We start from the raw sequence: 5,794 nt of genomic DNA, 5'->3' as shown, positions 1-5,794 counted from the left end.
TTCATTAGTCGTTATTTTAATTCAAACCAGAGGTTTTCGAAAAGAACCCAAGAACCTCCAAATATCCTTTTTGAGTTACCCTCTTACTAAAATATATAGGCAGCTGCTTAATGTCATTTATAAATTATTCACATCCTTTTAAGAAAATGTGTGATAGTTTAAAGACAAGTGTTTTACAATGTTAAAATGTATTGGTATAGCTCTTTTTACAATAAATATCCTTCCAAAACAGCTTTACAGTTAACTTCGAGAGCCCTAAAAGTAAAATCTTGTATTTTCTCTGAATTTATTTGCAGATAGCGGCCCCCAGACTCCAGTTTGCAAACCCCTCATTTAAAAAAAAGAAAAGAAAAGAAATGTTTTGATGTGTAAAAATAACAATGAAACTTTGGTAGGGTACGTTGAAACATAAAAAGTATTTACAAATTGAAATGCAGCCATTGAAATCTGAATGAGAAGAGCAAAAGTAGCAAATAGGTTGTTAAAACTTCAATTTGAAGCAGAAATAGAAAATCTGAACCTTGCTTACACATAAGTAAGCAGATTGATCCCATTATTAGTCACATATTAGCACATTGATTCATAGATAAATCACAGATCTTTTGATCATCTTGAAACAGTACAAAAATATGATGGATGATCTCGCATCCTCATGGCTGCTGCTGGTACTGGCCCTCGGTGGCTGTGTAGAAGTCATCTAGTACACTCTGAATATAGTCAAACGTGGGCCGGTCGTCTGGTTTACTCTTCCAGCACGAGGTCATGATCTCATAAAGTTCAGTGGGACAGTTTTCAGGACGGGGCATCCGGTAACCTCTCTGAACAGAGCTCATGACTTCACTGTTACTCATGCCTGAAGGTAAGAAAAAGAAGGAAGTGAAAGGGTAAGTGGACTGATAAAGAGACAGAGAAAAACTGAGTAATAAATGTCACGCAGAGTCTTTTCAGAAAGGTATTTTTGTCAGTGTTTAAGACAAGATGCCAAAGGTGTCGTAACTCATTTGAACTAATACAGTAGTCAACATTTGAAGAGGATCACAAAAGTTCATCAAAGTTGTCCTAAGACAAGAACGCATTATGGTTTTAGGTTTTAGGACAACTTTGATGAAAGGTTTTGATCCACTTTAAAACGTTGACTAGTGTAGATATCACCACACTTTACTAGTTTTGTTTTGTTTGTTTAAATATGCAAATAGTACATTATCTAATTAAATATGTAAATATCCACTCATTTGCATACATGTTTATAAAATGTTATGTGATCAGGTGAATGATGTATAAACAAACCTCTCCATAAACCTTCAGAATACATATAGAAGTGAAACTGTAAAGTTTGGTTTACACTGCCGATCAAAAGTTTGGGATCAGGAAGATTTTTCATGTTTTTTTTAAGGAGTCTCTTATGCTCATCAAGGCTTTATTTATTTGATTAAAAATACAGAAAAAACTGTAATATTGCCAAAATATTATTTCAATTTCTAATTTTGGTTTCTTATTTTAATATACTGTCAAAATACAATTTATTTCTGTGACGCAGCGCTGAATTTTCATCAGCCATTACTCCAGTCTTCGGTGTCACATGATCCTTCAGAAATCATTCTAATATCACTGATTTATTATCAGTGTTGAAACTGTTGTGCTGCTTAATATTTTTTTGGAACCTGTGATACTTTTTTCTTTGATTCTTTGATGAATAAAAAGTTGAAAAGAACAGCGTTTATTCAAAATATAAATATTTTCTAATAATATAAGCCTTTTCTATCACTTTTTATTCATTTAACACATCCATGCTGAATAAAAGTATTAAATTCTTAAAAAAGAAAGAAAGAAAGAAAGAAAGGAGAAAAAATGGACTGACCTCAAACTTTTGAATAGTAGTGTATATTGTAATTTCTATTTTGAATAAACACTGTTCTTTTGAACTTTTCATTTATCAAAGAATCCTGAAAAAAAAGTATCACAGGTCCCAAAAAATATTAAGCAGCCCAACTGTTTCCAAAATTGATTATAAATCAGCATATTAAAATGATTTCTGAAGGATCATGTGACACTGAAGACTGGCGTAATGATGCTGAAAATTAAGCTTTGCTTCACAGGAATAAATGACATTTTAAAGTATATTAAACAGAAAACTGTTCTTTTAAATTGCAATAATATTTTACGAAATTAGAGGGTTTTTTTCTGTATTTTTGATCAAATAGATACAGCCTTGATGAAGAATCTCCAACTTTTGAATGGCGGTGTATGTAAGTGCGACTGAAGTAAAGATTTCTGGCACAGTGCAATAAATTAGACAATTAAATGTGCACTTTGGATGTTTTCTTTACACTAGTCTAAAAGAAGACACGTTATGAGAGCAAAAACAAAAAGTGCAAAATAGTGTCTTGCCTTAATTTAGCTTAATATAGAGCTGAATATATTTCTCGGGATACCAGTCATTATTTTTACAATTACATTTGGTAACATATGCATCAATTGACCGAAACTAAAATACTTAAATGTATCTAACACAATTTGACCAGTAGATGTCAACAAAGTCCTGACAAAATAATCAGTTTTGTTATCTTCACTCCATTGCAGCTTTCTCTTGGAGTAATGCTGATACCTCCAAATAAAACCGGAATGCTTTATTTAAACTCAAATGCAATCAAGGTGCCATTATCTCAATTATATTACCTGGATACGGATTTTTCCCGTATGTTATAATCTCATACAGGAGAACCCCAAAGGACCACATATCGGATTTGATGGTGAAAGAACCGTAGTTGATGGCCTCGGGTGCCGTCCATTTAATAGGAAATTTTGCTCCTGAGACACAGAACACACAAAATTCACACAGATCAGTCAGGTCTGCTAATGCAGGAAAACTATCACAATATCAGTATGCATAACAGCCTCAGCAGGCACAGTCTGGAGAGGCGTCTGACATAGTAATGCTGTAGAAAAGGACTTGTCCATTCAATATGCTGCTAAAGCACTGAAAGGTGTCACAAACTCACCTTCTCTGGCTGTGTATTGGTCATCCTCAATCACTCTGGCCAGGCCAAAATCAGCTATTTTGCACAACAGGCTATCTGAAACCAGCACATTAGCTGCCCTCAGGTCTCGGTGGATATAATTCTTCTTCTCAATGTAGGCCATACCTTCAGCTATCTGCAGAGACACACACAAACTCAGCATCACTGACAGAAACAAACATACACTCAGTTTGGGTCAGTAAGATTTTTTAAAAACACTGCCACAGTAAAACCTACACAGTACACTGACACATTAAATTGAACGTATATGACACTAAAGACGTTTGTAATGTTACAAAAGATTTATATTTCAAATTATTGCCCTCTTTTGAACTTTCTATTCATCGAAGAATCCTGAAAAAGTTTTCAGAAAAATAGTAAGCAGCACAACTGTTTTCAACATTGATAATATTAAGAAATAAGGCAACAAACTAGCATATTAGATTTGATCATGTGACACTGAAGACTGGAGTAATGGCTGCTGAAAATTCAGCTTTGCCATTGTAGGAATAAATTACATTTTAAAATATATTAAAATAGGAAAAAAAAAAGTTATTTGAAATTATAATAATTATAACAATATTTTTATATAAATATAATAATTTATAAATATATATTATTATAATATATATTATAACAATATTTTACAATATTTTTGATCAAATAAATGCAGCTTTGGTGAGCATAAGAGATTTCTTACAACCCAAACTTTTGAACAGTACTGCATACACACACACGCATGAGTACATAAATCAGGCCGTTAGTAGTCTAGATCACAGTAAATCAGCAGTTCATAGGGTTTTTCCACTTCAGAAGTGGGTGTAGTTGCATTTCTCATATAATTTTAACAGAGTAAAAGTTGCTTTAACAAAGGGAAAATGATGGTGTCTCACTTCCCCATTGGCATCCTCTTTCACTCTCTAAAACAGGATGTGCAATTTTACTATTTGATGCCGTTTCACCAGAAATCTGATTCTAGGCAATCTTAAAGTCCTAAAGACTCGCACTGAAAACAAATTTTCTTCCTTAGATTTAGTTTTTGTCTTTTGGATTGTCTTTTGAAGCAGTTAGTTATGACTGTAAATATTGTATGATGTCTATAATGCTTTAACCAGCCTTTTTTTTTCATTGGTTACCTCAGCATTATTATGGCTGTCACAAGATATAGAAATTCTAACTTAAACTTAGATTTGTAAATCTAATACGATTTTTAATTCCTGAGAAAACTACTGACTGACTGATTTTTCTTTGTTTTTAAATACGCACAGACAAAAGAATCGGTTCCTCTTTTTCTTCAGCTAATGGAAAAAGTGATGTCAGCCTCCTGACGCAAAAACCCGTAAAGTTACCCCAGAAACACGAAAATGGAGGGCTAAGAGAAGAGAAGGCTAATTCATGTCTTGAACCAATATTTTTTACCTGTGCAGAAAAATCTATTAGCTTCGGTAACTGTACTTTGCAGCCAGCTGCACTTTTCAAGAAATCCAATAAGCTTCCTGTAGAAGAAGAAACAAACCGTTATATAAATGTCACTAAGAATGCAATTTTCTTGCAACTGTAACTCATAGTTCTTAATCATTGAAAGAGTATTTCCTTTAGTATAGGGACCAATTTTCACTATTAACTAGTTGCTTACTAGCATGCGTATTATTAACATATTGGCTGTTTTGTACTTATAAAGCACATATTCTGCATTACCATATTCTACACCCCAAATCCTATGTAAAACCTAAACTTAACAACTACCTTAATAACTATCACTAAGCAGCAAATTAGGAGTTTATTGAGGCAAAAGCCATAGTTAATGGTTTGTTAATAGTAGGAATTGGACCTTAAAATAAAGTGTGACCAGTACTTCTTGTACCATTTGCCATGAATTCAGTGATGATGTAGATGGGCTCAGTTTTGGTGACGACAGCATAGAGGCGCACGAGTCTGTCGTGCTGTAAGGTTTTCATCAGGTTGGCCTCCTCTAGGAAAGCCTCCACTGACATTGTGCCTGGCTTCAGCGTTTTCACCGCCACTTTTGTGCTGTTATTATAGTAGGCTGCGAACAAAAAGAAACTGCAATTAAACCCATGGTTCTGTGCACTTCTCTATGGTTTTCAATAATCTTCCTGTTTCAACGCCACAGTCGCAGTCCAGCCACAAAACAATGAACTAAAGGCTGAGTCTAACACGAAACCTAGCGAGAAATGCAACCATGCAACAGAGAATTTATCAGTATAGATATAGGAACTGTCAGTTGGCCCTAAAAAACCTTTTATAGGAACCGACTCCTCCGAATCCTCACATTTTCTCACCAAGGATCTTATGCAACTCACTGCTATCTATAAACTACATTTCTCATAAGTGATGACACAGTGCCACTATGTGCAGGACTGTTACTGACCAGTGTTTTGCGTGTGCTCATCCCTTATTCCACTTAAATGCCATTTCCCTGTTCATTCAAAATTACAGACAACTTTCATATTAATTATCTGGACATGTGATGCCCAAATGTGCATCTTAGCCATTGAAATCTAATTAAAAAAAAAAGAATGAATTAGTCTAAAATTTTGTTGAGACGTAACAAAGTGGGGCACGCCAAACAGAAGGAAGTCTTTCCGTTGAGTGTGTTTCTGTCATCGTACGGACTTATAGTTGTGTTTAAGGTCTGGCAACGCTGTGCCAACAAGGTCACGGGGCGCCAAAGGAAACATCTTGGCCACGGGCGGTCGAGAGCCATTTGTATATTTGCGAAGACCGCTTCCTGCAATTCATCATGTCGGCTGAAA

General features: G+C 34.7%; 1 pseudogene; it reads right to left on the bottom strand.

Annotated features, from left to right (window-relative positions):
- Positions 1–203: 203 nt before the first annotated feature.
- LOC107679319 (tyrosine-protein kinase Lyn-like) overlaps positions 204–5,794 on the bottom strand; it is a 10,022-nt pseudogene continuing 4,431 nt past the window's right edge.

Source organism: Sinocyclocheilus anshuiensis, unplaced genomic scaffold, assembly GCF_001515605.1.
Source record: "Sinocyclocheilus anshuiensis isolate Anshui unplaced genomic scaffold, SAMN03320099.WGS_v1.1 scaffold2310, whole genome shotgun sequence".
NCBI lineage: Eukaryota > Metazoa > Chordata > Actinopteri > Cypriniformes > Cyprinidae > Sinocyclocheilus > Sinocyclocheilus anshuiensis.
The sequence above is the reverse complement of the archived record's forward strand: the minus strand, read 5'-3'. Positions and strand labels throughout refer to the sequence as shown.